Source organism: Rhinoraja longicauda, chromosome 5 (assembly GCF_053455715.1).
Source record: "Rhinoraja longicauda isolate Sanriku21f chromosome 5, sRhiLon1.1, whole genome shotgun sequence".
In the NCBI taxonomy this organism is placed as follows: Eukaryota; Metazoa; Chordata; class Chondrichthyes; order Rajiformes; family Arhynchobatidae; genus Rhinoraja; species Rhinoraja longicauda.
Genome location: NC_135957.1, coordinates 64,466,457 through 64,489,719, shown reverse-complemented (window position 1 = coordinate 64,489,719; position 23,263 = coordinate 64,466,457). Strand labels below are relative to the sequence as shown.

General features: G+C 42.0%; 1 protein-coding gene across 1 annotated transcript in view; it reads right to left on the bottom strand.

Moving 5' to 3' along the window:
• The window catches only part of LOC144594034 (PC3-like endoprotease variant B), a 1,240,467-nt gene that overhangs the window by 1,186,777 nt on the left and 30,427 nt on the right, over window positions 1–23,263 (bottom strand). The window contains exon 2 of the mRNA XM_078400201.1: window positions 12,714–12,891. The gene's annotated coding sequence lies outside the window, so the exon portion shown is untranslated. The remainder of the gene's footprint in view (window positions 1–12,713; window positions 12,892–23,263) is intronic.

Sequence of the window (23,263 nt, the reverse complement as noted above, 5' to 3'; positions counted from 1 at the left end):
TCCCCTCTTCCATTATAGATGAGGCTCTCACTAGGGTCTGCTCGGTATCCCACAGCTCCGCTCCTGCTCCCCCTCCTCCCATTCGTAACAAGGACAGAGACCCCTTGTCCTCACCTTCCATCCCATCAACCGTCGCATACAGCATATAATCCTCCAACATTTTCGCCACCTCCAATGTGATCCCACTACTAGCCACATCTTCCCATTTCCACCCCTTTCTGCTTTCCGCAGAGAGCGTTCTTTCCGAAACTCCCTGGTCAACTTGTCCCTTCCCACCCAAACCACTCCTTCCCCAGGTACTTTCCCCTGCAACCGCAAGAGATGCAACACCTGTCCCTTTACCTTCCCCCTCAACTCCATCCAAGGACCCCAACAGTCATTCCAGATGAAGCAGGGGTTCACTTGCACCTCCTCCAACCTCAACTACTGTATCCGCTGTTCCAGGTGTCAGCTTCTCTACATCGGCGAGACTAGGCACAGGCTCGGCGATCATTTCGCTGAACACCTCCACTCAGTCCGTCTTAACTTAAATGATCTACCGGTAGCTCAGCACTTCAACTCCCCCTCCCATTCCCTTTCTGTTCTGGGCCTCCTCCTTGTCAGAGTGAGGCCCAGCGCAAATTGGAGGAACAACACCTCATATTTTGCTTGGGTAGTTTACACCCAGCGGTATGATCATTGACTTCTCGAACTTCAGATAGTCCCTGCTTTCCCTCTCTATCCCCTCCTCCTTCCCAGTTCTCCCACCAATCTTACTGTCTCCAACTACATTCTATCTTTGTCCCGCTCACTCCCCTGACATCAGTCTGAAGGGTCTTGACCCGAAACATCACCCATTCCTTCTTTCCAGAGATGCTGTGTGTCCCGCTGAGTTATTTCAGCATTTTGTGCCTACCTTCGATTTAAACCAGCATCTGCAGTTCTTTCTTACACAAAGTCCTGTTGATGTTGGGCGTTCAAAGAAACATAGAAACATAGAAAATAGGTGCAGGAGTAGGCCATTCGGCCCTTCAAGCCAGCACCACCATTCAATATGATCATGGCTGATCATTCAAAATCAGTACCCTATTCCTGCTTTCTCCCCATACTCCTTGATTCCATTAGCACTGAGAGCTATATCTAACTCTCTCTTGAAAACATCCAGTGAATTGGCCTCCACTGCATTCTGTGGCAGAGAATTCCACTGATTCACAACTCTCTGGGTAAAAAAGTTTTTCCTCATCTCAGTCCTAAATGGCCTACCCATTATTCTTAAACTGTGACCCCTCATTCTGGATTCCCCCAACACCAGGAACATTTTTCTTGCCTTTCCAATCCCTTAAGAATTTTGTATGTTTCTATAAGATCCCCTCTCATCTAAATTCCAGAGAAAATAAGCCCCGTCGATCCATCCGAGAACTAGTACTTCATTTCCAGCATTATATTTGATGTTCAATATTAGAAACAACCCTCCACCATCTCCCTCTGCTTCCTTCGATATAGCCAGTTCTCTGTGCAGTCGGCTATTTCCCTCTGGATCCCATGTGATCTAATCTGCCAACACAGCCTACTATGCAGAACCCTATCGAATGGCCTGTTAGAGTCCATATAGACAACATCTACGGCTTTGCCTTCACCAACTCTTTTAGTAACGTCCTCAGGAGACTCAATCAGATTTGTAAGACAAGATCTCCCAAGTGCACAACCAAGCTGACTATCCCTAATCAGCCCTTGTCTATCCAAGTGCATATCTATCTAATCCCTCAGAATCCTCTCCAGTAACTTTCCTGCCACAGATGTTCGGTTCGTTGGTGTGCAATTTCCAAGTTTTTCCATGCAGCCCATCTTAAATAGAGGCATAAAATTAGCCATCCCCCCCAGTCTTCAAGCACCTCACCCATGTCTAATGATGATCCATATATCTCAGCCAGGACTCCTGCAATTTATTCTCCTGCTTCCCCTTGGATATTTCTGATCAGGCCCGGGAGATTTATCTACCTTCACATGCCTTACGACATCCATCATCTCCTCGACCCTAATACGGACTGTCTTCAAGATATCTCCATTAACTGCCCCAAGATCCCCAGTCTTCATGTCTTTCTCCACAATAAAAACAGAGGCGAAATACTCACTGACCACCTTGCCCATCTCCTGCAGCTTCGCACAGAGATGATTTATTTGGATTCTGAGGGGCTCTGTTCTTCCTCTGGTACCCCTTTTTCCATTAATGTCCATAAAATCTTTTAGGATTTTCCTTGATACTATCTGCCAGAGCTCTCTCCTGCCCCCTTTTTGCCCTCCTGATTTCCTTCTTAGGTATGCTCCCCAGTTCCCGAAACTCCTCCATGGTACACTTGATTTCAGCTGCCTACATCTTACCCATGCCTCCTTCTTCTTCCTGATCATACTTTCAATTTGTCTTGTCATCCGGGCTTCCTTGTGCCCTTCCCTCCAACAGGAAGATGCATGCCCTGAACTCTCGTCATCAGACTTTTACCATCTAATGGCATCTAAAACCGTCAAAGTTCACCTTGCCTCCATTTCAGAATTTTAACAATGGTCCCACACTGTCTTTATCCATAACTATTTTAAACCTAATAAAACTGTAATCTGTTCAGGCACAAAACAAATCGATGCGAGGGAGGAATTTTATCCACAAGTGACTGTGGATTTTTTAAAATCTGTTGTTATGAGAGAATGGATCAATGCAAAAAGTGCCATGGGATTGCATCAGTTTTCAAAATAGTTATAGAAAAAGTCAATTAACTGTGGATTCACCAAAAGAACAAAGAACTTGCATTCACTACCTCAGATTTCCTCAAACTCTTTTCCCCAGAGTAGGGGAATCAAAAAACTAGAGGACATAGGTTTAAGATGAGGAGGGGATGATTAATAGGAACCTAAGAGACAACCTTTTTATATAAAGGGTGGTGGGTACTGTATATGGAACGAGCTGCCAGAGGATGTAGTTGAGGGAGGTACTATCACTACTTTTTAAAAAACATTTGGGCAAGTACATGGATAGGACAGGAATAGAGGGAAATGGATCGTCGCCCGGTACGGCCGCGGGACTTTCCAGCGCCCGCTGCGGCTCGGCTGAATGGTGACCGATTGGGAGAAGGGGAGATGCAACGTGACCTGGGTGTCATGGTGCACCAATCATTGAAAGCAAGCATGCAGGTGCAGCAGGCAGTGAAGAAAGCAAATGGTATGTTGGCATTCATAGCAAGAGGATTTGAGTTTAGGAGCAGGGAGGTTCTGCTGCAGTTGTACAGGGCCTTGGTGAGACCGCACCTGGAGTATTGTGTGCAGTTTTGGTCTCCTAACCTGAGGAAAGACGTTCTTGCCTTAGAGGGAGTACAGAGAAGGTTCACCAGATTGATCCCTGGGATGGCGGGACTTTCATATGAGGAAAGACTGGATAGACTGGGCTTGTACTCGCTGGAATTTAGAAGACTGAGGGGGGATCTTATAGAAACATATAAAATTCTTAAGGGGTTAGAGAGGCTAGATGCAGGAAGATTGTTCCCGATGTTGGGGGAGTCCAGAACCAGGGGTCACAGCTTAAGGATAAGGGGGAAGTCTTTTAGGACCGAGATGAGAAAACATTTCTTCACACAGAGAGTGGTGAGTCTGTGGAATTCTCTGCCACAGAAGGTAGTTGAGGCCAGTTCATTGGCTATATTTAAGAGGGAGTTAGATGTGGCCCTTTTTGCTAAAGGGATCAGGGGGTATGGAGAGAAGGCAGGTACGGGATACTGAGTTGGATGATCAGCCATGATCATATTGAATGGCGGTGCAGGCTCGAAGGGCCGAATGGCCTACTCCTGCACCTATTTTCTATGTTTCTATGGGCCTTTCGTCTCCTTGCGGGGGCTGTGCGCCTCGGTAGGGGTCGAGCTGTCTGTCCGTGGGAGGGGCATGGGGGAAGAGAGAGGAAGTTTTTTTGCCCTCCATCACAGTGAGGGGGTGTTTGGAGTCACTGTGATGGATGTTTGTGTTGGGGTTGTGTGTCTTGTGTTCTTTTTTTTTTGTTGCTCTGTGACTGCTGGCAAATGAATTTCATTCGGTATCGAATGACAATAAAGGTATTCTGTATTCTGTATTCTGTAAACCTGGGCATGCTGGTTGGCATGGGCAAGTTGGTCTGAAGGGCCTATTTCCATGCTGTATGACTCTATATTACTGAAGTAAAAAAATAAAGAATAGAAGTAGGTCTCGGCTTTGCAGTCCTTAACTTATTGCCATTCACTCATCTACGTTTCTAGTGCGGCATAGTGACGCAGCTAGTAGAGCTGCAGCCTCACGATGCCAAAGACCCACTTTCCCTGTGATCGCAGGGGTTTCCACTGGGTGCTCCGGTTTCCTCCCACATTCCAAGGATGGGGGGGGGGGGCTCTGTAAATTGCCCCCGGTGTGTCGGGAATGGATGAGAAATTGGGATAACGTTGAACTAGTGCGATGAGGTGATCAATGGTAGGCGTGGACACAGTGGGCTGAAAGCCCCATTTCCATGCTGTATCGCAAACTAAATTAAACATATAATTTCCTGCAAAACTCTTGATGAGTCAGTGATGCAGGCCTACATGACAATCTGAATATGTAGTTGTTCCAGTGTCAGCAGTCCAATTAAAACCTTCAGTGGTGCTAGCCAAGAGATAAATGTTCCCCATTATCTCCCATTTTGCTTTAAATGATATCTCACTTATTTGCTTATCTGCACGAGCTCAATGAGGCAGAAGGTCATTGTAATCATCTTTTTTCCATATTTTTCCATATAATCATCTCAAATTATTAAGCTTCCAAAATCATATCTCTGTCCACATGATTCTTTTCTAAGAACGTGGGCAGGACTGTGATCACTTGGCACACACTGGTGAGTCATTCCGTTGGTAATTTTTTGCATGTGTTGATAGGAAAATATGACATGACAAAGTTATCATTCTATTTCTGACATGCTGTTTTGGTAGATTATTCTTGTGGATTGTTTTCATTGTTTTCTTTCTTCCCTAATCGTTCTTAAAAATAGGTTTTGGTTAAAGGCAGTTGGTGAAGGTTGCAAGATGATTCACTGAATGTTAGGCATTTCTCTGGAGAATAATGAGCTAGCAATTGATCGTTGCTGCGCAGATCATTTTCCGGCTCGAAAAAAATCTAAACGGAACTTTTCTCTGCTGTTGATTCGAAACTTCTCAGCCATACCCACCAGCAGGATATATATAGAGGACATGTCTTAAAATGAGAAAAAATAACATTGTGTGATGCTATTTACATTTCATGCTGCCTCGGCAAGGCCACCAGCATAATCAAAGACAAGTTTCACCCCAGTCACTCCCTCTTCTCCCCTCTCCCAGCAGGCAAGAGTTACAGAAGTATGAAAATACACATCTCCAGATTCAGGGACAGTTTCTTCCCAGCTGTTATCAGGCAACTGAACTATCCCATCAACAACAAGTGAGTGGTTCTGAGCTACTATCTACATCATTATAGACCCTTAGACTATCTTTAATTGAACTTTAGTGCACTTTATCTTATACTAAACGCTATTCACTTTATTGTGTATTTGTACTCTCTGGATGGCTCAATTGTCATCGTGTATAGTCTTTCTGCTGACTGGTTAGCACGCAACAAAAGCTTTTCACAGTACCTCGGTACATGTGACAATATACTAAACTAAACAAAACTATTACATCACTAGACAATTTTTGGCCTCATGTCCTCCCATACAAAGCAGAGAGTGAAATGCAGTGAAGAACATTTTCATTCTGATATTTTGTACATTAGCAAGAAATTAATGGCAGAACACTGTTGAAGATCTGAAGATTAAGATTACATATTGTTATATATATATTCCTATTTTGATTTGGGTGTTCCCTATGTCAAAAAGGTTGAATTAGCGTCTATTTCCTATTGCCTAGGTCCCATTAAATAACTTGGTTCCAGGTTTTACAGCTTACTGATGCATTTTTCATAAAACAATTGGATACACAGGCAGCTGAGGAAGGTGTGGATCTACAAAGAAACCACAGGGCATTTATGCTGGGTCTGGATTCCTCAAACAAAGAATTGTCACAGAAAGAAGAGATGCCGGTCTCATTTTGTGTTGTCGGATTCTTTGGTTTTTCAAGTTTTAGTCAGGAGTTTGCCCCAGGACCTGCCCCTGAGATGAGTATCACATTGTACAAGTTTAAAACATTTATTTTTAGGATGTGGACATCACGGACAAAGCTAATGTTGAATGCGAATACGCTATTGTTCTTGAAGAGATGGTGGCTCACCTCTGGAACTGCTGTGATTCATTCAGGACAGTGCCACAATTCCATTAGGTGCAGAGCCAAAAGTGAAGAAACCCGAAGGTGGAGCAGATACGTGTTGTACCTCAATTAGACTCATCCTACATGAATACTGACCTCAATCAGATGGTTTGTGATGCATGCCAACAAGATGTGATCAAAATCAGAAAAATGTCAAGGTTAACCATTTTCATGCAACTCTTAGCAGCTAGTTATGTGAACCATTTATAAATGAGAGGACCTCACCAGAACATTCTCAAGCATTGCAAGGGGTATGGAAATAAAACTGAGAGGGTAAAAATAAAATTATGTCGTATAAAATAATGACAACATAATCCATTTGAAGTAGTTATATATGAGAATTGTTAGAAGAGATTTGTTATTCCTTTTGGAGCTTACCAATTAATTATTTTCATAAATTAGTTTGGTGTGCATGTAAACCATCAAGTATTATTTTGTGTCTAGTTTGTTGTTAATTTAAAAAACAAAGTGCACATACCAAAGCACAATGTTTTTCATTTGTTTGTAGTCCATGGGCAAAATATCCCGTTCAATTTGTTTGAAGAATTAAATGGATATAACTGAACTATCCTTTCCACTGCAAAGGTTAGTTCTCAGTCAAGCATTGTGGTGTCAGAACACTATTCCACTGGCAATGAAATCTGAACAAAATTGAATTCAGTCTTGCTGCAAAGAGATTGCATTGTAGCTCAATGTTTCTGCACCACAGTAATTCTTCCCTGTTTTTGTCAGATCATTCCTACCCTGTGGGAGAAACTGACTCATATTAGCGTGAAGACCTATTATTGTCACTTCCTATCTATTGGTGTACTCTGACTGGGAAATTGAAACGGACAGTAAAAGGACTCTGTGGAATGACCTAAGGTGGTAGCCATCATTGCACAGTAACTTGAAAGTTATTTGACACTGCATTTTACAAAAGTGTTTTCTACAGAGAAGGCGCTTGCCAGGCGCCTTCCTATTTGTTCACAGGCGCATATTGTCGAGACGTGAATGGTATCAAATGGGTCAGCTGCCTGTCATAATGTCATGACAAAAGTAACACATAGCACCTCTCCTTGAACCAACCTACACAACCCTAGTCCTAACTCTGCAATAGATCCTCAGCGTGCACCTCCACAACCAACAGGCTAATAAGCACCACACCTCCAAGTATGCTCTGAACTGCATAGACTTGGGGTGTAGGAAAATAACTGTAGATGCTGGTACAAATCGAAGGTATTTATTCACAAAATGCTGGAGTAACTCAGCAGGTCAGGCAGCATCTCAGGAGAGAAGGAATGGGTGACGTTTCGGGTCGAGACCCTTCTTCAGACTTCTTTAGACTTGGGGTGCATTGTTTTTGTCTTTTCACTTTGATAGTTTGTGTATATATATATATATATACATATATATATATATATATGCAAACACATATATATAAATATAATAAACTTACACTTTTCTATCTTTCTGTCCATACATACATACAGATTAAGAAGTGTAAGTTATTTTTATATTATTTGTAAATCACTAATAATAATTAAAATTTGCAAGAGTGAGACTGGACATTGTTGAAAGTTTATTTTCAGGGCCTGTGATTGGGAATAATTAAGACTTAATATTGTTAGAAATGTACTTTTAACAATAATAATGACAGGCCCTGACATTTTCTGAATATCTACTGAACCACAACTTACTTCACACTAATGTCCATCTTAAGTCGCTTGCGGAGATCCTTCTTTAGAATTAACACCTGTGAAAGTGTTGGTCAAGTTACATAACAAAATCCTGATTATATTTAATTTATTGTTTTTTTCTGGATTTGAGCAGATGTAGAAAGGCCTATGCTTATTGGTGCATTCCTACCTTGAGGAAGGTAGTTGTGAGCTAATTTCTTCAATCGCTGCAGTGCTTCTGGAGAAGATACCCCAACAATACAGCTGAAGGGGTCTTCCTTTTTAAGACCCAGCAACAATGTAGAGGTAAATCTCTAATTACAAATCAGGATGCTGTCTGCCTTGCAGAGAAATATGCAGGCAGTGATATTCCCATGTACGTCCTGCCCTTGGTCTTCTTGGTCACAGATTTGATAGTTGCATTGGAATAGCTGAGGCAAGTAACTGCATTGAAGTTTGCACTGAATACTCACTGAAAGAAGTGCAGTGGTGTCAGAGATTCAAACAGCATAGAAACAGCCTTCAGACCAAATTGCTCAAGTTGATTAATCGAACCAGTCCCAATGGCTTGTGGCTGGACCATATCCCTAAAAAACCTTTCCTATTTATGCACCTGTCCAGGTGTCTTTTAAATGTCATAATTGTCTGCCTCTGCTACTTCCTCTGGCAGCCCAGTCCATATACACAACCCCTCTGTGTGAAGATGTTGGCTCTTTTATCGCTTTTAAAACTTTCCCCTCTCAAAAGGTTGGGTTGCCTACCTTTTCTCCAAGGTAGGCACCCCTACCTTGGGGAAAAGACAGTGGCCATTCAACTTATCTATAGATACTATCTTATCTGATAGTATCCCAACAGTGGTTGATGGGACACCAGTCAAGCTGATAGCTTTGTCGTATATGGTGGCAATCTTCTTGAGAGTTATTGTGAGAATCCAAGCATAGGGCAAGACTCCATCACACTTCTGACTTGTCCTTTGCAAGTGATGGAAAATATTTTGGGGTATCAGGAAATGAGTCACTCAAGATAGGAAACTCAGTCTGGAGCATCTGTTGCAGTCACAGCTTTTTTTGTGGCTGGTCAATGATAAACACATAGCTTCTCAATGCTCCCCTGCCCTTTGATTCTGATGGGGGGGGACAACATGATAGTGATTCCATTCAATGTCAAAGTGGGCGACCAGATTTCATTTGTGCTGGAAGGAACTGCAGATGCTGGTTTATACTGAAGATAGACACAAAATGCTGGAGTAACTCAACGGAACAGGCAGCATCTCAGGATAGAAGGAATGGGTGACGTTTTGGTTTGAGACCCTTCTTCAGATTTAATTTGTTAGAGATAGTCATTATCTTGTACGTAGATGGCACAAATGTTACTTGCCATATATCTGTCTAAGTCTAACTTAACAGTGTCTGTGTGGATCCAAAAGATGTTTCCTAATGTAGTTTAATTTCACCCCACCGAGACTATGCTGACCACTGATCACCATTGATCAATATTATCCCACTTTCGCATCCACTCCTTACACACTCGGAGCAATTTACAGAAGCCAATTAACCTGCAAACCCACATGTCTTTAGGATGTGGGAGGAAATCAAAGCACCTGGTGGAAACCCACACAGTCACGGGGAGAACATGCAAACTCAACATCTGAGGTCAGGATCAAACCCAGATTTATGGCACTGAGTTAGTGGCTTTACCAGCCGTTGCACAGTGCTGCCCCATATAATCCATAAAAGCTTTGAGCTTTTAAAATATGTTGTTAAGGTAAATTGAACCGTCAAATGTACTAAAATTAATGCTTATCCCTTCCCACGTTTATTTAGTTTAGTTTAGTTTAGTTTCGTTTATTGTCACGTGTACCGAGGTACAGTGAAAAACTTTTGTTGCGCGCTAACCAGTCAGCGGAAAGACAATACATGATTACAATCGAGACATTTGCAGTGGATAGATACATGATAAGGGAATAACGTTTAGTGCAAGGCAAAGCCAGCAAAGTCCGATCAAGGATAGTCCGAGGGTCACCAATGAGGTAGATAGCAGTTCATGACCGCTCTCAGGTTGTGGTAGGATGATTCAGTTGCCTGACACCAGCTGGGAAGAAACTGTCCCTGAATCTGGAGGTGTGCATTTTCACACTTCTATACCTTTTGCCTGATGGGAGAGGGGAAAACATTTACTTGTGTTGCATTAGGTGTGGCAACCTGCACAGGGCTTCACGAGACAAACATTTTATTTTTAAAAGGGGGACTTATAATCCCAGCTAGTTATGGGCACACAGATTGTAAATAGAATCACAAGCCGGACGACATTTTTTCACTGAATCTATTCCCTACTCCAGCACATTGTTGATGCTTTTGCTTTTCATTATGCATGATAAGAGATTTTATTTTTATTTTCTTACATGAAAATATCCTAATTACAAATAGCATAAAAACTCCAAGAAAGGGGGCATCATATTCACAGTTACTGGAGGCATCTAGTTAATAAGCAGAAAAGTAGTGGAAGTAATTGTTCAGGTTTAAACAATATATATGCTTATGGTCTATTTATTAAACAGAAATGACAGACCTTCAATCGAAAAAACAACTCTACATAAGTAGAAGGAAAGCAATGGACACAAACCCTCAAATCTGCACTGCGATTTAAAAATCTCATGGGAGACTTGATCATTGGACTGAATGTCATTTTCCTGCCTGATCACAGCCCTTAAATCTCCACGATTTCCTGACCCAAGGATAGAAGACACTTTTGCAACTTTTGTTTTACCTGCATTACCAAGAAAATGCTTAACATGTCCACAGTCTCACACCACACAAGAGCTTTGCATGGAACCTATCTTTTTGATTGCCCCTTTTTGATAGGCACAAAATGCTGGAGTAACTCAGCGGATCAGGCAGCATCTCTGGAGAAAAGGTATAGGTGATGTTTCGGGTCAATACCTTTCTCTAGAGATGCTGCCTGACCCTCTGAGTTACTCCAACATTTTGTGTCCATCTTCGGTGTAAACCAGCATCTGAAGTTCCTACCTACACTTCTTTTTTCATTGTTTGTTTGTTTTTCGCCCAAATCTAGACACGGATTCCTGTAACTGCTAGTTTTAATCTGACAGCAGAGTATTAGGGACCAAGAAGGGTCTCGACCCGAAACGTCACCCATTCCTTCTCTCCTGAGATGCTGCCTGACCTGCTGAGTTACTCCAGCATTTTGCGAATAAATACCCTCGATTAGGGACCAGACAGTTTATTTTGGCACTGTCATCAATAGACTGGATTATGTATGTTGTGTATCCATGGCACTCGTGTGAATAATTTAATCTCATGTGCCAACATTTCCAGAAAAAAACAAATCCTATTTTGATTGCACTGTCAAAATTCAATTCAAAATCCAGTAAAATTCACTTTGATATAATCTATATACTAAAACTGTCGTTTGTTATCTGGTTTGTGACTGAACTTCAGCCAAAACGGTACACGATAGCACGACAATTTTAGGCCCACCTTACTCACCATTGTCACTTTAGTGATAATGCAAGTAGTTTTATTGAAATCGGTCTTATATTTTTAAAGTTATTCACAAAGGAGGGGAGGGGGAGGGGAGGACGGAGGGAGGGGGAAGGGGGGAGTTGGGGAGAAGGGAGAGGGGAGGAGGGGTTGAGGAGAGAGGGGAGTGGGGGAGGACAGGGTGCTGCACCAATGCAGGAGAGGTTTGGGCCCAACGGGTCCACTTGGTCTAGTCTGTTTTAAACTGTTCACTGTGCATTCATCCAGTTTAGTGAAGAAAGTAATTTTTTACTCACCAAGAATGGTAGATTTACATTGTCAAATAAGAGGCAAAACATATTAAAATCAAAATAAAAGATGCGTGAACATATTCTTACCCTTCTTATAGTGCAGCCAAGTTTTGACGATGGATACGCTAAACTTAGAAGCCAACAACTGGAGACACTGGAGGCAATTTTAAATATTACTACTTTAAATGCAAATGTAATCAGCCTCATTTGATCAGAAATATTCAAATTAATTCCTTTGTGAAACCAGAGTCATTTCTATGTGCTATCATCTTTGAAAAGCTCTGCCCATTCTGGTGCATTGGTGACACTATTAGTATCAACTTCTATATGGTAAGACGCCAGTTTAAACACATTCTGAACATCAAAGAATGCAGAAAAACTAAAAGGAATGCACCAAACTTTGCAGTAAATACTTAAATATTTGGTGCTGATGGTATCAATATTGTCGCTTAAAGAAAAATATAAATTGTTCAAATGCATCGTAGGAAGTTTTATATAATCAAGTTATAAATGTGTCAAGGACCCATTGATTCCACCATGTGCTTGATAATTCAATCTAAACAGGCCATTGGTGAATGTAATTTTTGATTTGGGCAGCACGGTGGCGCAGCGGTAGAGTTGCTGCATTACAGTGCCAGAGTGCCAGGTTCAATCCTGACTATGGGTGCTGTCTGTACGGAGTTTGTACATTCTCCTTGTGACCTGCGTGGGTTTTCTCTGGGATCTCCGGTATCCTACCACACTCCAAAGACGGGCAGGTTTGTAGGCTAATTGGCTGGATATAATTGTAAATCATCCCTAGTGTGTGTAAGATATAGTGTTAATGTGCAGGGGTCGCTGGTCGGCGTGGACTCGGTGGGATGAAGGGCCTGTTTCTGCGCTGTATCTCTAAACTAAACTAAAGTTATGACATTTTATTACATCTATTAGAAATAATCAAAGCAACATTCATAAAGCTGAAATTGAACTTACCACAGATGGAGGCCATATGTGGAAAGATCTTAGTTCCATCAGACATGGCAAGAAAGGCAGTCAATGGCATGGTTTTGAATTTAGTTTGTTCAACTCCTGTCTTTGATGTGTTCATTGGTTTGTTGTCAATATTTGTTGTCTGCAGCTTTCTTTAGCTCAGATTGAAGTTCAGTACATTCTTGGATGATAAGGTAAGAGAAACGGGAGAATATTATGATGAGCTTATTAGTACAGGATTACTACAATGGAAAAAAATACAGGAATCAAACATTTAGTTACATTATTATTACAAATCAAAACCAATTTATTATCCCACACAAGATAAAATGTAGTTGAGATTTTGTCTCGTTTTTAATAATTCATAATTATAAATAGCAGTTACACAATATAACTAAGCCAGTAAATATTAAATTCAACCTATTATTGTTTTTGGGTGATAACTTCTGATTATCTTTCATGAATTGCATGCATTTTGATGGACAAGAGCTGATTATGGATAGTCAGCATGGTTTTGTATGTGGGAGGTCATGTCTCATGAATCTGATTGAGTTTTTTGAAGATGTTAGTTTGATGAGGGCAGAGCTGTAGATGGTGTCTATTTGGATTTCAGCAAGGCATTCAACAAGATTCGGCACGGTAGGCTGCTCTTTAAGGTTAGAGTGCTTGGGATCCAAGGAGAGATAGCTGATTGGGTAGAAAATTGGCTTAATGGAAGGGGGCAGAGGGTGATGGTGGAAGGTTGTTTTTCAGACCGGAGGCCTGTAACTAGTGGTGTGCCTCAGGGTTCAGTGCTGGGGCCCATTGCTGTTTGTCATCCAAATCAATGAATTGGATGGGAACATGCATAACACATTTAACAAGTTTGTAGATGACACTAAAGTGAGAGGTATTGTAGATAGTGAAAATGGCTATCAAAAATTGTAGCAGGATCTTGATTGGTTGGGCAGGTGGCTGAGGAATGGTTGATGGAATTTAATATAGAAATGTGAGGTGTTGCACTTTGGGAAGTCTAACATGGGAGGACCTACACAGTGAAATGGTAAGGCTCTGGAGAGCAGTGTTGAAGAGCAAAAGGATTTAGGAATGCAGGTACATAGTTCCTTGAAAGTGGAGTAACGGGTAGGTAGATCAAAAATGTTTTTGGCACATTGGCCTTCATCTGTCAGAGTATTGAGTATAGAAGTTGGGAGGTCATGTTGTAATTATATAAGACGTTGGTGAGGCCCCATTTAGAGTATTGTGTTCAGTTTTGGGCACCATGTTATATGAATGACATTGTCAAGCTGTAAAGGGTGCAGAGAAGATTTACGAGGATGTTACCAGGACTTGAGGGCCTGAGCTTTAGGGAGAGGTTGAGCAGGTTGAGCTCTATTCCTTGGAGCGCAGGAGGATGAGAGGTGATCTTATAGAGGTGTTCAGAATAATGAGAGAAACAGATCAGGTACATGCAAACAGTTACTTGCCCAGAGTTGGGGAATCAATAACCAGAGGACATAGGTTTAAGGTGAGGGAAAAAGATTTAATAGAGGGGTAACTTTTTTTTATTCAAAGGATGGTGGGTATATGGAATGAGCTGCCAGGGGAGGTAGTTGAGGTAGTTACTATCACAACATTTAAGAAACATTAAGACATGTACATGGATAGGACAGGTTTGGAGGGATCTGGGCTAAACGCAGGCTGGTGGGACTAGCATAGATGGGACGTATTGGTCGGTGGGGGCAAGTTGGGCCGAAGGACCTGTTTCCTCGCTGTATCACTCTATGACTTAAATTCTGCCCTTTTAGCAATTAAGTATATACTTTCCCATGTTTCCTGAACAAACAAAATATTGTCCCGATTTAGAATGTGAGGTTGGTGAAGGCAAATGTAATTGTTTGTAATATAATATGAAAAATGTGGACTCTGTTCATGTTTTAGAGGCAGACATCAATAATTACATTGAGTTCACCAGCACAACATTTGGCGACCTGAGGAAGACTGTTTGAAGTATAAGACCTTAAATCTGGAAGGATTTCCTGGTCTGCAATGTAATAGTTATTTCCACTCTCCTGTACACTTTGTGCACATCACAGACATAGTCATGAAGTCATGGAGCACAAAAACAGGCCCTCCCTTCCAATTACTCTAGGACTAGTGGTCATAGCCTCAAAATTAAAGGACGTTCTTTTAGGAAGGAGCCGAGGAGGAATTTCTTTAGTCAGAGAGTGGTGAATCTGAGGAATTCTTTGTCACAGAAAACTGTGAAGACCGTCAGTCGATATATTTAAGGCAGAGATAGATAGATTCTTGATTAGTGCAGGTGTCAGAGGTTATGGGGAGAAGGCTGGAGAATGGGGTTAGGAGGGATAGATTCGTCAGGATTGAATGGCGAAATGTACTTGATGGGCTGAATGGCCTAATTCTGCTCCTATCACTTACGATCTTATGATCTTATGATCTACTCTGCACTGACCATAAAGCACCCGCTTGCATTAATCTCGACTTCCCGGTGAGGTTTTAGTTTACTTTAGTTTAGTTTAGTTTAGTTTAGTTTAGAGACAGAATATGGAAACAGGTCCACCGAGTCCGCACCAACTACTGATCACCCTTTCACAATAGTTTAACATTATCCCACTTTCTCATCCACTCTCCACACACTAAGGGCAATTTTATAGAGGCCAATTAACCTACAAATCCGACTCAAAACATTCCCTATCCACATTCTCGAGATGCTGCCTGATCTGCTGAGTTTCTCCAGCACCTTTGTGTCTTGTTTTTATATTAATCCTATGCTCCAATAATATTGGGGGGGGGGGGGATCAGGAAGGTGAGCTATTTTTCCCCACTTTTTTAACGTCCAGGTGTTTTCCCTCAGCACTACAGAGAAGATATTGGGAAAGGTGAAAAATTCCCCCTCAGAATAGGACATCATTTTTATTTCATTTGTTGTGAGGGGACAATTTCCTCAGCTCGCTGGTCTGAAGGAGGGTCTTGACCCAAAACATCACCCATTACTTCTCTCCAGAGATGCTGCGTGTCCTGCTGAGATACTCCAGCATTTTGTGTCTACCTTTACTTTTTTGATAATGATACTATCCAGATAATCCTTTGAGAAGACCCAGGAATTTGCACCCACTGAACAACCGATTTACCACATTCAATCCCTTGGGATATTTAATCTATATACTAAAACTCTTATTTGTTTGTTCCTGAACTACAGCCAAAACGGTACACGACAGTGCAACAATTTCAGGTCCACCTTATTCACTGTCGTCCCTTTGGTGCCAATAGAAGAAGTTTCATTGAAATTGGTGTTACATCTTTAAAGTTACTCACATTTTAAAGTTTAAATCTATCTCCTAGGGAGGGAGGGGGGATGGAGGGGGGAGGAGGGAGGATAAGGGGGGTTGAGGGGATGGAGTGGGGGGAGGGGGAGGGGGAGGGGAGGAGGAGGGAGGGGGAGGGGGAGGGGAGGGAGGAGAGAGGGGGAGGGAGCGGAGGGGAGGGGGGAGTGGGGGAAGGGGGGCAGAGGGGAGGGGGGAGGAGAGGGTGCTGCACCAATGCAGGAGAGGTTTGGGCCCAACAGGTCCACTTGGTCTAGTTGTCCTTAAAAGTTTTGATGCAGCCAATATTATTATAATACTGTCAGTGTTGAAAACGTAGAAAGAACTATTCTGGTTTTGCTGCACTTAAAACTTTCTGAACAGATAGCAAACATTTGATTATCCTGAGATTCGATCCTCAAATGGAGTTTACACTCAATTTCCTGGTCCTCAAGCCACAGCCTGGAGGCACTTGCTTTAAAGAGAAACAAAACAATACTGCAGATGCTGAGGGAATTTCTATTGTAACCTTCAGACAACTGAAAAAATAGGGACTTGGAAACCTTTCTTCAAAAGAAAATCTTGAATGTTTTAGATGAAAAGTGAATCTTTGAGAATAGCACGTAACAAAGAGGCAGAAGAGGTATTAGGACTAAATTTGTCAATTCCTTGTAAAAAGGCAGATCTGAATTTCACTGAACATTCACTCTTCAAACACATAAAACGACATTATGCTGACAGCATCTGAAAAGGATACTATGTATTAAATGAGATGATTTCACGACTGTTTACAGAAATTGTCACTCAGTGTCTATGCAAATACTATAAACAGACAGCAGTACAATTCAGTCAGTGATTGGCTGTTCTAATAATCTAAGGGTTATACAAAACAATATAACATTATTATTTTACATGCCGGGTATTACAATTTTATATAATATGCTCGGGAGACCCCAGTGAAGTTAACAATAGTGCCTTAGAGTGGTAGGGCATGGGTTCCTTGAATTGATTTCCCCTGAGGCAGGATCATTCTTTCTACCGAGCCTTCAGGAGAGCCACCTTTGCAGATGCAGCTCCTCTTGAGGGAAGCAGAAGTGGAACATGAGCGGAGCCTTTATGCTCTGCTGTCCCTGAATCCTGCCCTTCAGTGACCTCGGGAGGAGCTTCGGAACAAGTGTAACTCTCTACCCTATCGTTTGGGCATGGTGCATTACGCACAGTTAAGACCGTGTACATTTTTTCCCCCATTAAAATGTAATCGTCATATTTTAAAAGGTTTGGTACTCAAACACAGGACATGGAACAGTACAGGACATGGAACGGGCTCTCAGCCCACAGTGAATGTCTGCGCTGAACATGATTCCAAAATGTACTAATCTACTCGGCTCGCACGTGATCCACATCCCTCCATTCACTGCATATCCGTGTGCATATCTGAAAGCCTCTTATATGGCACTGTTATATTTGCCTCCACCATCACACCTGGCAACACTTTCCACTCTCTGTGTAAAAAAAATTGCATCTCACATCTCCATTGAAAATTCCCCCTCTCACCTTATTGTTATGCCCTCTAGTGGTGGACATTTCCACCCTGGGAAAAACATTCTGACTGTCTACCCTATCTGTGCCTCCCATAATTTTATATACTTATATCAGGTCTCCTCTCAGTCTCTGATGCTCCAGAGAAAACAATCCAACTTCTCTTTATAGCTAATACCCTCTAATCCAGTATGCACGGCACAGTGAAATTGTCTTGCACTAACTACAAATGCACAGTCACCATATTTTGGCGGCGTTTTTACAAAGAAAAATAAATGTCCAAAGTCCAAAGTCCGGTCAACATACTGGAAGTACTGGAGCGCCTCCAGGTAAGCCCCAGGCTGCTGCAGTCCCGTGACCCAGTGTCCCTCTGCTCGACCGACCGTCTCTGTGTCCCGGGGTCACCTACTGCAGCCTACCCTGAAGGCACTGGAGGCAATACCCTGGTCCCTCTCCTACCAGCCCACTCCTCACACCCAGAGTCGCCAGTGGCTCCCTCCTTGAGTCTGTGGTCTTCAGGGCTTCCGAGTTTCCCCCTGCAGGCAGTGGCCTGTTAAGCCCTTCTTCGCAGCAGTGAACCAGGCCTGCCGACGCAGGTGGCATTTAGGACAGATACATGCGATATCCGCCTACTTGTGCAGATGTCAGACTGGTGTAACTTGGCATCATGTTCACATGGACATTGTGGGCAAAGGGGCCTGTTCTTGCGCTGCATTGTACCATATGGGGGGTATGGGGAGAAGGCAGGAACGGGGTACTGATTGAGAATGATCAGCCATGATCACATTGAATGGTGGTGCTGGCTCGAAGGGCCGAATGGCCTCCTCCTGCACCTATTGTCTATTGTCTATATCCTATGTTCAATGTTAAACCTTTTCTGCATCCTTTCCAAAGCCTCCACACCTTTCTCTGCAATGGAGCAACCCCAGAAATGAACACTTTTCCTGAAATGAACATAAATGTGGCATATTAATTAAAATTGTTCTTCAGTCAGTTTTCTTGAACAGGCTTCTGTCAAGATTTCTGATTGACAATTAAAATAAAATAACTGGGAAATTTTCTTCACAAGGGTGAAAAGGGTCAGCAATTTTTAAACAGTTTGTCAGAAAGTATAGCAAAATGTATTTTGTACTCCATACCCTTGGTACTTACTACATTGAGGTCTGCACACACGTTACTTCTCATTAATTTTCTGGGTCAGCCCCATTATAATATCGTTCATGGGAAGTGTCAGCCACTTGTTGGTGCAGGACTTCAGGATTTACAGAAACTCACAGATCCAACTGTTGTCAATATAGTTTTCAGTGCATCCCAAGGATATCCCATCTCTGAAACCCATCCACCCAGCATTTCACTACTGCTGCCACTCTTATTATTTAGCTCGTGCACAATGGAGGATACGCCGTTACAAGACTGAGAAAATGCTGAGGAGCTCAGAAGTCTCCTTTAGCTAGAGACTCCTCCTCACTCACCACATTCAAAACATCACTGAAGTCTCACCTGTTCAGCACAGCCTTCAACCACTGACCGTCACCTCACCTTCTTTTTCCTTTTCTGTTCGTTTACTTATTTATCTATTTCTTTTCTTTTCTATGTTTTAGTAAACCCTGTAAAGCGTCTTTGAGTGTTTAGAAAAGGGTTATATAAATGTAATGCATTATTATTATTATTATTAAGATGAAGAGCATCAATGAAGAGATGAACAGTGTTAACGTTTCATGTCAATGATGTATCATTGGAGGGAAGGGAGTGTCAAGAGAACAGAATAGTTGTCAATCACAACTGATCTACCCGGACAAGTGTAAATAGCAAAAGATGAATGAGAGATGTTCTAGGGCGGTATGGTGGCGCAGCGATAGAGTTGCTTCTTACAGTGCCAGAGACCCGGGTTTGATCCTGACCACGGGTGCTGTCTGTACGAAGTTTGTATGTTCTCCCCGTGACTACGTGGGTTTTCCCCGGGCGCTCCGGTTTCCTCCCACACACCGAAGATGTACAGGTTTGTAGGTTAATTTGGCTTTGGTAATTGTAAATTGCCCTGTAAGGTAGAGTATGGGTGACCGTTGGTTGGCGGGGACTCAGTGGGCTGAAGGGGCCTGTTTCCACACTGTATCTCTAAACTAAACATAGAGCATCGAACAGCACAGCACAGGAAAAGATCCTTTAGCCAATGATGTCTGTGTCGAACACAATGTCAAATTAAATTAATCCTTTCTGTCTGAACATGATACCTATCCTTCCTTTTCCTGCATATTCATGTAACTATCCAACAGGTTCTTAAACATCAAAATCATATCTGCTTCCACCACCACCCCTGGCAGCGCATTCCAGGCACCTACCAGTCATTCTATATAAAAGCCTTGCACTGTACCTCTTCTTTAAACCTTCCTTGAAAGGCCCTATATGATCATTTAAAACATCTGAAAGGGTTAGGACCTGTTTCCACCTAACATCTCAAGGCTATTTGGAAATGATATTTATTTCATTGTTTTTAGTAAAACCTGTTGTGACTATTTGGAGTCTGTTGGTGCCACATTTTGTGATGCTCTTAAAGTAGCCGCACTTCTAAAGTATTTTATTGTCTATGAAACACAGATATCATGAACCACAGTATATAAAGGTAGTCACAGAGTCATAGAGTCATACAGCGTGGAAACAGGCCCTTCAACCCAACTTGCTCACACCCACCAACATGCCCCATTCTGCACTTGTCCCACCTGCCTGCGTTTGGCCCATATCCCTCCAAACCTATCCTATCTACGTATGTTCCTGTCCAAATGATTTTTAAAGTTTGTGATCGTACCTGCCTCTACTACTTCCTCCAGCAAGCTGTTCCATACACCCACTGCCCTTTATGTAAAGGTAGTTTTTGACAATAGTGCTGACTCCAGGGGTGACTCGACATATCAGCCAGGATTTGGAGTTCAAGTCTTGCATGGAATGAAGTCTGAATCCATAACCAGTTCAGACCAAAGAGAACTACCACTGAGCCATGTTATCTAATTGTATTACTTCTGCAATGATTTGGTGGGTTTCACTTCTACTTGAACGTCCTGCTCTGTCTAAGACCTATAGACAATAGACAATAGGTGCAGGAGGAGGCCATTCAGCCCTTCAAGCCAGCACCGCCATTCAATGTGATCATGGCTGATCATTCTCAATCAGTATCCCTTTCCTGCCTTCTCCCCATAGCCCCTGACTCCGCTATCCTTAAGAGCTCTATCTAGGTCTCTCTTGAATGCATTCAGAGAATTGGCCTCCACTGCCTTCTGAGGCAGAGAATTCCTGTCAGTGGAGAGTACTAAATTCATGGTCCTGTCCCTGATGATAATCAAGAGGACCTCATAAGGGGCAGGTAAAGACTGCCACGTCGCCTGGGCAACTTGACTTCATGCAACACCTTGGCCTCACTGTTTGTACACAGTTATTTCTCTGCAGTAAAGCATCCCTTTAAGAAAGAAAATCGGGGTGAAGAAAATGCAAGCACAAAGGAAAGAGAATCAAAATAATGTCACAGTATTTAAAAATAAATGTTAATGTAAGCATTAAAGTTTGTCATTGTGGAATGTTTAAAAAAAATGCTGAAATCACCGCCCTGAGGAAAATAAATATAATAAATATCTTCCACCCCATCTACCCTAATCTGCAGCCCAAGGTCAATTTCATCCAATAAGGCTGTAGGCTGCCAGCATGTCTTTGGATCCTGACGTGTTTCTTTCCAGTGCCATTATTTTCAAAGCAGCTGTTTGCTTGGATTAAAAATTGCCGCAGAACAGAAAATTACATTTCCTGTGAAACCTGACCCATGGTTAGTACCCTTTGAAGTTCTGATTGTCTATCTTGGTTTAATAATAACTCTTTTACTCAAGAGAATATAGACAGTAACTAATCCATTCATTTCAAAATGGAAGTATTTGCGTTTTTAAGATGCTCCAAATCTCACCATTTTATTAATCTTTTCCCAGACAAAAAAGACCCCAGAAAATTCCCAGCTGATTTGGTTGGTAAATATTACCATTATAATTAAGACTGCTCACAGTGTAAATTAAGATAAAACTCTGAAAACTGGCATGAAACACCAAGCTTAATAATATAGTCACAGAGAAAAATGCTTTTATTTACACTGCTGTTATAAAAAATACTTTCATTCATATTTTTCAGTGCTTTGCAAAATGGTCCTTCTAATATATATCAATTAAATCTCAAACCAGTTATTAATCTTGCCAACTTTCACAATGAGCTCCAAGAATGGCCTAAACTTGAATTTATTCCCATATAATGACAAATGTAGTGCTCACACGATGTAAATCAGAATAAATAAATGTTAATTTACTTTTTTTTCCAACGCTCTCCAATGATATCATCCTCTGTGCTGGAGAAGAGAACAACCCTGTTCGAGTCCATGGATTTGTAACTGTTTTATAAACACTGAAGATTGGGATGGTAGATTAATGTGTTTGCATGATTTATGGCAGGCAGCCATTTGCAAATCAAATGCAAGAAACACCACCAGGTTCAGATATTCCAGAGGCAAAGGCTATAAATAAATATAGATGGTCTATAAATATAGAGTTGACTTTGAACCAGACTAGAGTTAGCACTTCATGTGAGCTTTAGGTCTCACTATAAAAATAACAACTTTGAAGAAGGGTCTCGACCCAAAACGTCACCCATTTCTTCTCTCCAGAGATGCTGCCTGTCCCGCTGAGTTACTCCCACACTTTGTGTCTATCTCCCACTCAATCCACAGAATCAGATTGCCATTAATAGTATGTAGATTTGCTTGGGGCCAGTGTATATATTTTTTGGCATGCATTTTTAAAATGAACAGCTCAACTCCAGTACCATCTGCTCTTTTGGGAAAAATTCTGTGTTGGTCTGCATTGAAACAATCTTGTCAATGTGTTGGAATTCAATAAGGAAAACTGTTTTCCATGAGGCTACAGCCAAGCCTGCCTTAAGAGATAGACACATGGGAATTGGTTTGGAAAATAGATACTCTGAGCTGCTAACTATGCTTTAAACTTGAACGAGCATTGAACAAAGCACTTGAACATTGCACAAGGCAGAGCTGCACCATTTGAGGACAGTGCAAAGTGGGTTTATGGACAATAGACAATAGGTGCAGGAGTAGGCCATTCGGCCCTTTGAGCCAGCACCGCCATTCAATGTGATCATGGCTGATCATTCTCAATCAGTACCCCGTTCCTGCCTTCTCCCCATACCCCCTGACTCCGCTATCCTTAAGAGCTCTATCTAGCTCTCTCTTGAATGCATTCAGAGAATTGGCCTCCACTGCCTTCTGAGGCAGAGAATTCCACAGATTCACAACTCTCTGACTGAAAAAGTTTTTCCTCATCTCCGTTCTAAATGGCCTACCCCTTATTCTTAAACTGTGGCCCCTGGTTCTGGACTCCCCCAACATTGGGAACATGTTTCCTGCCTCTAACGTGTCCAACCCCTTAATAATCTTATATGTTTCGATAAGATTTGTGGCCATTAATATTGATCTTCCATCTTGCCGCTGAATACATTTTATCAACAGCCATCAACAGTATAGCCATGAAGTGCATGTTAATGTTGTTGCAAATCTCAACAGTTAGCCAAGATTTGTGTTAAGCAGTCTAACAATTATTCTTTTATGGAGATCAAACACCTGCAACTCAAATATATCAACAACAACGCATTTGTTGGCACATATTCAGCTCA